The 11561-nt window shown below is 42.4% G+C and overlaps 1 protein-coding gene across 1 annotated transcript in view; it reads right to left on the minus strand.

Moving 5' to 3' along the window:
• Nucleotides 1-10409, minus strand: part of T265_02008 (hypothetical protein) — a gene marked incomplete at both ends in the record, with an annotated part of 120484 nt that extends 110075 nt beyond the window's left edge. The window contains one exon of the mRNA XM_009166156.1: nt 10060-10409. The remainder of the gene's footprint in view (nt 1-10059) is intronic.
• Between the last annotated feature and the right edge of the window lie 1152 nt (nt 10410-11561).

Here is an 11561-nt window from a genome sequence, read left to right on the forward strand (position 1 = left end):
CCAAGTAACAGTAAGGGTTCATTTTCGTGGACTAAAATTAATCATTTATAGAGGAATAAGGTAGTAAATGAAAGCCATTAGTAAGTAAATCAATCAAATTCACTACTCCACGATAAGCTAATGGAGCGTGTCCAAGACATCTGTGTGCACAGCGTCAGCTGAAATCGATTGGCCAAACTAGCTTCGCTAAACGCCAGTAATGTTGAATTCAGACTTCGGGATAAATACCTGGACAATGTTTTTTGATCATTTGGGTGGCTTAGGTATGCCTCTCAATCGATGAATGGGATTTCCGGGCCTTGCCTTCATCGACTGATGATTCGGTAGCACAGCGTGTGTTTCGATGCATGTTCACTAAAGCTCCGGTCTGCCTGCATTTAAAATTGCGACGACAGTTGCAGGCAAACTGACTTAATATACACGAAGCGGAGACGTTGGGCACACTACGCGTTAAAGCGCTTAGGATAACTTGTTTCGTGGCCAACTGAGCAACCAGTTATCTGACTAGTTAACAACGGCCAACTGCAGCCCGCAATTCAAATCTCACAGCTAAGTGGTCGTCTGTGAATTAAAATCTGATTTAATTCACTTATTTTATTTACTGCGTTTTTCAGTTCCACTGTGGCAGACGCACATGCGCTGATTGTCTATCCCTGATTTATCAAAGCGGGATTGCCTGCAAGTCCTCATACACTAAATGCAAGCAAACCATGTGCCAGACAAAGGCTGGCGCCATGAATGAATTTCCAGTTCGGTCAGTAATCGTATGCCTGATCGTAAAGTGATTTAAAGCTTACCAATGAAGAGAAATGGAGCTTGCCTATCAGAGGGCTTCCAAGGCCCAGTTTTGTGGGAGTTGGTTTTTCTGTTTTCTCGCAACAGGTGCACATGATGTAACGCCAACATCCCATAGGTAATAGCGCTACCAACGAACAGCATTTTTTCAGCTACCTTACCTGGTCCTACTAGATCTTGTTCAGGTACACCGCCAGGATGCCCGAGTTGCTTGCCCACATACGGGTTTTGAAAGGATATTGGTGGAAAATTTTTATTCATTGATAAGTCACTAGGAATAAGCACTGCGAATCATGCTACTTTTTGGCAATTTTATACTTGGAATGTCTAAAAGGGTGGCACGGTGTAAAGCAGAGGATGAAAAGCAGAAGGTCTTCGCTGCGCAGTTATTTATTAGAAAATGCCAACTAGACCAGTTACAGACTATCATACAGGGGAGCAAAACTCTCATATGCATCTTATTAACAAAAACTGGACATCCATCTTCTCCTGACCGCGTCTTCTTGAACTTTCCTGGATATTCATTGACTCTAATCATTCATTGCTCAAATCCAAGCAAATGCTACAAAGCGACTCCACAAATTTCGCAACAGGTCTCCCTTTTCAAGAGACGCAGAGCGAATTTACAGGAACAAATCATACTACTTGCATGCCTCCCCATCAGTAGTACGTTAATTACTGTCACCATTAGACATTCAACTGTCCAAACTCAGATGCACGGAAAACCCGGTTTCTGTGACTGTAAAGTGTCCATCTCATAGTTTGCTGTCAGAGAGCGTCAGTATTAAAGATTAGCAGCAAAAGTCTAAAATATGCGCATCATCTAGGCTTTCAGTAGGCATAGTAAATTTATCAAATGGATGAAGATTAAACTAAAGAGCTGCGTTAGCCAAATGATAAGGGTAATCTCTCATATCTGAATACTTTTCCGTTTGGTAGACTGGATAGTTTCCACACCGAAGTGTACCAACGATGATAAGTGCACACCCTTGCCGCTTTATCGGTGGAGTAACGCATGCGAATCAAGTCTTAGCGTCACGGACGCCATCTGTATTTTTGTACAGCCCAGAGGGTTCCACACATGGTGGCATTTCAGTTGACGTGTTTTTTTTCAGTCTCAACTACCATCTACCACGAGCAAGATTTTTTTCAGTCCAACAAGATTTAAACGACGTCTCCCATGCATATTTCTATTACTGACCCGGAAACTACATGTCAATGGTCCAGTGCATTATTCGGAGTGATGATTCACCTTGTGTATGCCAAACGTAAGGACATCAAGCACTCAATTTCCGAGTAGCAAATGCTGTAGACTTCACGGTGTGTTCTGGAAAATCGGGTAGTGAATTGCCCTGGTATCTACCTGAATGTGATGAAAATGAATAAGCCACGTTTACAGGTCTTATTAGGAATAGAACTGGTGACATTAGTCATGACCTCATGTGGCGAGAGACGAAGATACAAACAATTCATTAATAAGACTTGGCAGTACGGTTTCAAAGATCTTTGCGGTAGAGAGTGCATGAGAAAACCTTATAAACTATCGCTTAGAAAGTACATATTACACCCTCTTAACTCCCTCTACACCTCAAAGACTAGTTTTTGTTTGAACTTGAAGGGGGCCCATTGGAGGTGTCTCCGATAGTACAAACATGCATGATTGAAGCAAGCTATATTGTTACTTAGATGTGTTTAAGTTCCGTGAGAGTATATAATAACTGGTACATACAAGTATATTCAAAACCCTCACTACTGCCAGGCTCACAGAGGTCTTGGGGTTTTATTGATCGCGTTTCGCAATTCGCGGACCTACTTTCAAACTAATTTCATTAGTTTGCCTTTCAGATTTGTTCAGATTAGATATGAGTGAAATGTAAAATCTGCGCTCTGGCTGGCAAGTTGGTAATCCTGAATTAAATGGATTTGTGTACCTGTGAAATTGTAATGTTGAAACCCGAGAGCAACCATTCTGCTATTCCTTGCAATGTTGTTTAAATAAGAGTTTGAAAGGTGCTCATGGCGAATAAAATGTTAGTAATCACCTTGAATTTTTCCCTTTCGGAAGGTCTTGGTCCGAGATATCATATCATATTCATTACTCACCTGAGAGATGAGGCTACTCAACACTTGAATACAGATGCAAGTTGGAGATTTAAAAGTAAATCTGGCCTGACAATTTGCTACACCTCTTCACTAGATGATCAACATAATCTATCAAACCGGACAACCAAAACCCGAAAACCACACTACTTCGGACGCATCAGATTGCCTTTTGTCTTGTGGTTCAGTCGGTCACTCCAATCCAAGTTAGTAGGGCACTTTCTGTTCTGCCGTTAGGTAAGGCTTTTCTTGAGCTAGGTTGGATGCACAGTTCCTTGAATTACACGTGACGGTTGAATGCTTTTGTGTTACTGGGCCTTTAATATACAACTTCACGTCCTCTGGTATAGCCGTGGCACACGTTACTTTGTAAGTAATTTTAAACTAACTTGTTGAACGAACTATTCGTGCACTGTAGACTCCTAACTGTGCTTACAATCGGAGCTGTTTCAATCATTCGAAGCACGCGGTCTACGCACTTCAACATGACCGAAGTTTGGGGGTACGCATAGGTTGACATGACGAGATTAGAAATGACCGTCACCGTCGAGTAAAATATAAGTCCCGAAACTGAATCCTGTTAGAATCTCATCGTCCACGTGAAAACTAGTGGCAGAACGACGTATGTCGAATGCTTCGCAGGATGAATTCTTAACAAGAATATATTTTTCATTCGAGACCGCCTCAATGCTATTCTGAGTAGACCGTTTATGTAATCCTAATTAGTCTAGAACTTCAGAATTGGATATTTTGTAGCTTCACATACGACTGAACTTCGAAACCATTCACCCAAAGCTAGGTGAGTTCACTCCATACTTTGGAGAACTCATTGGTGCCTTGAATTCTGTCATTCATATTGGTAAAGAAGCTTCGAAAGAGTATTCTTTGCTGAGACTTATGTTACAAGAAAAGAGGAAGTGAGTTGTTGCATTGGAGACCTTACGTGATCGTACTCTTCTGCAAAGGAGATCACCTTCAATAGGCACAATCTTTCAGAAGAAAATGCGTCTGGTGGTCAAACCAGTGAGATTCACACATTCATGTGAGGTAGTGAACCCGATCATCTCTGTGTGTGAGTCCTTTCGAAATGGATAATAAACCTAAACGATCGTACTTTCACCCAATCATCTTTCGTGAGTTCAACTCTGTGTGGGTGTCAATCACCGTGACCTTCAATAGGTACACCACTGGCATACCAATCAAATCTTACGGATTCAAACTTTCAATTGATTTCTCATTGTGCTCCACTCCCTTCCTTTATATGCTAAGTGTGACGAATGTTACCATGTGACATTTAAAAAAGATTGCCAGTGAACTTTGAAAATCCCTGACCAGTTGGTACCGTGTCAAACCAGAGTGAAGCCTAGTTACTAAACTTTGTTCATCCCAGTTGGCAATATTGTTGGCTTGGAATATGTATTATTGAGTGACGGTTTTTAGGGAATTTTTTCTAGAAACAGTACGCCGCGCTGAAGGTAATGATCCGCCAGGGACGAAAAAAATTTCGTGACTGAATGGGAAAGTATAGTCAGTATCAAGCGCAGGCATCAAAGCATTATCTGCAGAAGCAGCCAAGGGTAGATCTAATTCGATTAACATTGTCCGATGAAAAAAACAGTTCCGAGCCGTTGGAATATTCAAGGATAAACTGTCCCGTCTACTACAAACCTGTCAATCAACAAATCCACTACGATTTCATAAAGGAAACTATTCACAAGGTTGCTGAAAACTCTTCGACAACCCACGACCGGTTCCGCCCTTCTTGGGGCTCATCAGGTAGGCGCAGATCCCAAGTTTCCCTCAACCGTATGTTCTACTTGAGCCTAAATTGAACTGATTTCGACAAATACACGCATTTGCAATTTGGTCTTCAACTGAATACATGCTGTAATATCTCGAATATCGTACCAACTGAAACATGAGGTGGCCTGGGTGCAGCAGATTCAGTTGAAGAACATCATACATAAGAGATTCACTTGAGTCTTCCGTGGAAACCAAGTTGATCTGCACATGAGTGTATTTGTCCACTACGATTTGTTTAACTGTATTCATGGCTTACCTTCTATTCATCATCGACCGTGTTCTGCCTCCGGGTCTAGTGCGGGATGTGTGTACGTACTTGGCCTATTTGAACGAATTTTCAGTATAGCAAATTTCTTGAATACCGTTCGATTTCTATCTTAAGAGAGAATTTGGTGCACAGATTCTCACCAATAAGTGTCCGTTACTGTTAACTGAACAGTCATTTCTAACTGAGAACTGTTGGATTAGTAAACAGCTCTAGCGTATAAATGTAGGCTTTATTCATTTCTTAACGAACCACGTTGTGACAAACTCACTAACATATAGCTGTCACCACATGCACACAGTATGACGTTGAAGTCTTCTAGCCTCTTCCGACTTACTCGACAAGTCGCGTGCTCATTTTTTTGGACCGTGGAGAATAGTGATTGTATTTTGTGCGCACTACAACGCAGTCTTGTTTCACCATCAGTTCTACTCCCTTGACGTCCTGGAAAGTACTGGTTACCGACTGAGACATGCATTTAACATCAAGCGTTTTCCAGGCCTATTATCACAAACACAATTAGGGTGATGTTCAGTGAAGGGCCTCACGAGCTCGAGATAGCTCAGTTGTTAAAGCACGAACTCACTGCCCGGAAATTTCATGGTTCGAACCCAACCTCTGCATCTTTACTGGTGCTGTTTATGACTTGGCAACCTGGCAATATCTTAGCCCTCCTGTGTGTGTCATGGCAGCTACGCACCGGAAGGCTGTTACAGCTGATCGACTATTATTGTACTAAAGCCTTCACCATTGCCGTAAATATTGAGCCTACATATTTCCCAAAAGCAATTAAGGATACCATTCTGTTAAACCACTCAAATGTGCAAAGATCTGCGACAAATCGTCACTAACTCGTAAAGCGACAGATACCTAGCAGTGAATCTATGATCACTTATGATTCTGTTAGCGAAAGGTTAGGAAGGGCTTACTTAGTTGTCTGTACCTAGTGGCCATCATACTCAGATCGAGTTCAACGAGCTAGACCGTGTGCAATACTAACAACAACAAAACTAATCACGCCGACAGTAAGTTACTTCTGACGATTGAGTTTCGCGTGAGACTGAGAGAACGAACAATCCCGGTGGAATAGCAGCACTGCCCGCTTCCCACCAAACAGATTATTCAAGGATAGTAAGACAGTTTTTCTCACCTTTCCCGAGGATAACTGTCCAATGCATTCAGAAATATCCATCTGATCAGGTAAGGATTTATAATTGTGAAAATGAGTCGAAGTGGTTAGATATGCCTAAAAAACAACATTTATATCTATAGTTTTCTGACTTGGGCTCAGCATGAAATAAAAGTTTAACTTGCTTGAACTAAAAAGTGCTCCTTTTTATTGCCCCTCAGTTGGTTGTGTGTCTCTGTTTAGTGTGAATGTACACGGGATTTGAGTGAAAAAACTTATTTTCAGTCGTTCGGGAAAACAATTTTGCTGAATTCCTGCTTCATACATTGCCATAAAAGCTCATTGGAACTTTATACCATTAATCCTGTAAGTGGTCCCGAGTGGTTATCGTTAACCATGCGTTCCTTCCTCGTGCATTGCGTCATACTACCCTGTTCCGCAGTCTGTCGGGAGAGCGTAGTTTCTTCCGTAATCAGGCGTAAAATGCATCTGCAAATATTGATTTTGCCTCGGTTTTGCCTCTTGGCAGAAATAAAGTATTGCAAAAAAACTTCCGGAGTAGACAATTAGCCTAATGACCTCATCGAGCGAATGAAAATAACGTCCCAGTCGTGCGCACCATTTGCATGCCACGGGCGTATACAAGACTGGACTATATTGATTAATTCAGGCGTATTCAAGTGTGCTTTTGCTGGTGTTATATCGAAACTGAACCTTTGGCTGTTTGCTTATGGTGGAAGTGAAATTCTTCCACTCTTTTTTGTAGTTTCCTGGGCTTCTAAGATGTCACTCACAGTAGTGCATAGTGGTCTGACACCATTGTAAAATCAGTGCGTTCCAAGTCAACAACTAGAAGCTTTCAGTTCTCCCTGTCTACGTACATTTTTGTGGATTTAATATATCGGAGCTATGTTACAAAATCATACTTAGTGTGACCTAATGTGGCTTGATACGGTACACCATCCGATGGAATAAAGTAACAGTTTGAGTAGGTCATCCTATGATGCCTGCCTGACGTAACGCAAGAAAGTTAACATAGATCTGTGCCTAGCACCCTAGTGAGATTACTATATTGCAAACGTAACTTACATCACCAAACGCGATCACTCGTTGCTGATCGTAAGGACTCCTATAATAGCCTATTCAAATTTAGTATGTATGAGTGGTATAGGGCTAGCTGACATTTTTGTGGTTCCAAGTCATTTTTTCTTTTCTAACTTCGAATAACTTGGCAGTATGTCAGCTCGCATGTTTCTTATGAATTCCGAGGTGTATTACAAGAGAGCAGCCTGGTGTGACAGGTATAGTGTGCGTAGTCCCACATTGCTACTCGATACCACACTCCACCTTTACAAGTCAACAGATTTGTCCGCTTTTTCGACTACATTCACAGTCGACTTTGTCATAGTATCATCCACATTCGCTCATAAATGTGCTCAGTTGTATGATTTTGGTTCAGAAAATGGCACCGATAATCTCATCAGTTCGTTTCAATTCAAATTACCAGCCATTTGCGCATTTCAAATGTGAAAACTCAGGTTCACCCAACATGCACTGACCTGGTAGTGATAGTAAGCATGCCACGCCTACCGCGCCTTGAAGAGCATTCACCATTGTTTGTCCTTTCTTTGGTTGTTGGTCTTTAGGCGCGTGTTTCCATACCAAAATCTTTACATACTTTGGGATTCACCTCATCAGACTGGAACTGTTCTTGGCATTATTTCGAATGAGACTTTTCTCTCTTTTCTCCCATATTCTCCTGTTACTCTTTCGCATTCATCGCTTGCATTCACTTTTTATGTTTGTGACCATGCTCTTCAAAAATGAATGATAATTCTAGTAAAATTCCAGGCCGATCAACGACTGTGCTGATGAACGCTAAATGAAGCAAAACTCAGACACAGTGCTGTCCGATTTCGGCGTAAACTAACCAGAATGACCGCCCAAAAATGAGAGTAGATTGCTCAAAAGACTTTATGAGTCCCGCAACTACTGAGATGTGATCGGTTCTTGCCCGAGACCCATTGTCTTTCAGAGCTCTCGTTGCATGACCCTGAATTTCAAAATCCATCAATAAATCCACCTCAGTAACATGACACAAATAATTTACAAGGGATGACACACTCATTTGAATTAAACTGGATGGATTTTTGATAGGCCCATAAAGGAATGTCCAGCAGCCAAACATAGCTGAACACAGCTGAACGAACGCCGAGGCGAGGCCTGGGAAAACACTTGATTGGGTTAAGCTACTCTTGCGTGGGAATGCAGTTGGGAACTTGAATGCATTTCAGCTAACGTTAACTATACACCACGACGTATTCACGAATAGTAAATGGCAAACAGTGGTAAAAGAAAACGGTTTTTAGTTGACAAAATATCTTTTTTCTCTTTTTGTTCCAGTTCATTGGGGGGGGATATATTTTCGCAGGAAAACAGTGTGATCAGTCTCCTTAGGAACCTTCCTCCGAGGGCACAAATACACCTTCATTAGTTCCACTTCGTTGGATTCGTATACAAATCAGCACGTGACTTGTGAATATGCTTACATTTCTTGCTCTGCTTTTCGAAACCTGAGCCCACACAAGGCCAAGTACTGAAAGTTTTTATTTTAAAGTAGTCAAGCCTGATTTAATTGGGGAAACACAACAATATCGGTTGTATGATGTATTCCAGTGCGGAGGTCTTACAATTCGACTCTTCCTAACCAACATTAAATATCTTGTTCCTGGTCAGCCGGCTTAATCAGATCAATTGCTTCAGTGGAGCAATGTCGCTGGAACAACGAGCATTTAACTAATCAACTGAGTATAGCGGACACTCTAGTAAAATTCCAGGCCGATCAACGACTGTGCTGATGAACGCTAAATGAAGCAAAACTCAGACACAGTGCTGTCCGATTTCGGCGTAAACTAACCAGAATGACCGCCCAAAAATGAGAGTAGATTGCTCAAAAGACTTTATGAGTCCCGCAACTACTGAGATGTGATCGGTTCTTGCCCGAGACCCATTGTCTTTCAGAGCTCTCGTTGCATGACCCTGAATTTCAAAATCCATCAATAAATCCACCTCAGTAACATGACACAAATAATTTACAAGGGATGACACACTCATTTGAATTAAACTGGATGGATTTTTGATAGGCCCATAAAGGAATGTCCAGCAGCCAAACATAGCTGAACACAGCTGAACGAACGCCGAGGCGAGGCCTGGGAAAACACTTGATTGGGTTAAGCTACTCTTGCGTGGGAATGCAGTTGGGAACTTGAATGCATTTCAGCTAACGTTAACTATACACCACGACGTATTCACGAATAGTAAATGGCAAACAGTGGTAAAAGAAAACGGTTTTTAGTTGACAAAATATCTTTTTTCTCTTTTTGTTCCAGTTCATTGGGGGGGAATATATTTTCGCAGGAAAACAGTGTGATCAGTCTCCTTAGGAACCTTCCTCCGAGGGCACAAATACACCTTCATTAGTTCCACTTCGTTGGATTCGTATACAAATCAGCACGTGACTTGTGAATATGCTTACATTTCTTGCTCTGCTTTTCGAAACCTGAGCCCACACAAGGCCAAGTACTGAAAGTTTTTATTTTAAAGTAGTCAAGCCTGATTTAATTGGGGAAACACAACAATATCGGTTTTATGATGTATTCCAGTGCGGAGGTCTTACAATTCGACTCTTCCTAACCAACATTAAATATCTTGTTCCTGGTCAGCCGGCTTAATCAGATCAATTGCTTCAGTGGAGCAATGTCGCTGGAACAACGAGCATTTAACTAATCAACTGAGTATAGCGGACACTCAACAGTTCTGTTCTAACGTACTTCCCCTGACAGTACATCGAGTTCCAGGCAACAAGTTAGATGGAGATCGACATGAAGAGCGGAATTCATCATATTTTGTGCAGTAAAAGCCAGAGAACGAAAGCTTTGCAGACAAATTCCAAACTATCGGTACTCACCTTCTAAAAGTTCCTCCCAACGGTTATTCAGTGAATGGCTGGGAAATAATCCAGAAGTTATTTGCAAATCTGTGGTTTCCGAGAACCGTGTTCAACGGTTATCTATTGCAAATTCCGATGGGTATGGAAAGCGTATCTCCTCAAATCGTCACTAGGTCAAGCAAAATCCGGGAACAATGGGTTCTTCATTTGAGTTTGACCATTTCATGAGAAAGGACGACACATATCTCTCTGTCACTGGTTGCTTGCCTTGGTATGTGTATGAACAGGCACGCCAGTGTGTCTGTAGACCTCTACCTATATGCTTTCGTTCACGTCGGACAATACCTGCGCAAAGGTTAAGTGTGAATCTTTTCACCCTGCCAAAACACGTCCAACATTTCGTCTACGGACCAGGACGTGTGCACGGCTCAGGCCAGAGACCAAAGGCAACGGCTATCCTGCGCTGTCTGTGTACGGAATTAAGGTTCAGGAGCCAGACGTAGCGCACATGCGCGAATGCACGCCCGCACACACATGCACACGCGCGAGTAAACTACCATAGGGCCGAACGAAAACCGCACAGTCTGACGGACAAACGGAAGCGAGCCGTGGTAGTCTTGGATGGCGGCACCTGTTCAGGACAGTTGATTGGCTGCTGCGATGGTTAGGCCAAGAGTAGCGCGTGCCGGCCGGCCAGGCACTTGGACCCAGGCGATGCAACTGTCAACTTGTTTCACTGTTTCCCAGCAGTTTCACAGTGAAATGATTCGGTGCTCTCTCAAAATGAACAATAACAGATGATGTACACATCTTTCCATCATTCACGCAGTTATCACGAGGACCTTTCTTACAAACAAGAAACAAACCTGAAACGGAATGCGCACATTCGCAAGCCAATTTAGTTCTGTTAAGAGACTTAGCCGAATCCCAGCTGAATCCCTCCAGGATGTTCTTCAAATGAATGTGCTGCACAAAATCAGCTTTGTGCTTCAGTTTGTACGATAGATGAAACGTTTCTTGAAAGGAAACTAAGCATAAGACGACTGACAACTTTTCAACAGCCCACGTCGGATTTCGTCCTTCTCGGTGAAAGCATGAGGCGGCGGCACAGTCAGCTGGAGAATATCATAAGCGAGCGAATCAGCTTGGAGTCACACAAACCTCTCCATTGAAGACGAATTCGTGTGCAAATCAGTGTGTTTCGCGATTTTCGTACAATGTGGGTTCAAGTAGGACATAAGGTTGACGGCGCCTACTTGATGAGCATCAAGAATGCCGAAATCTGTCAAGGGCTATCGAAGGGATTTCAGCAACCATATAAGTGGTATGTTCCGTCATGAAACTTGAAACACTACCTCATAGATACCGGTCATGTACTGGCTTGTTTGTTTGGCTGCGTTTTTCTGTTGCTCGGGAAACTGCGAAAACCAACACGTTTTATCGCTTTGCCGGTCCCCATTTTTTCTTACTCGCTGGACTACTAACCGAAACTTTCTTACCCTGTAATGTAATCGCATTGC

Source organism: Opisthorchis viverrini (assembly GCF_000715545.1).
Source record: "Opisthorchis viverrini unplaced genomic scaffold opera_v5_23, whole genome shotgun sequence".
NCBI lineage: Eukaryota > Metazoa > Platyhelminthes > Trematoda > Opisthorchiida > Opisthorchiidae > Opisthorchis > Opisthorchis viverrini.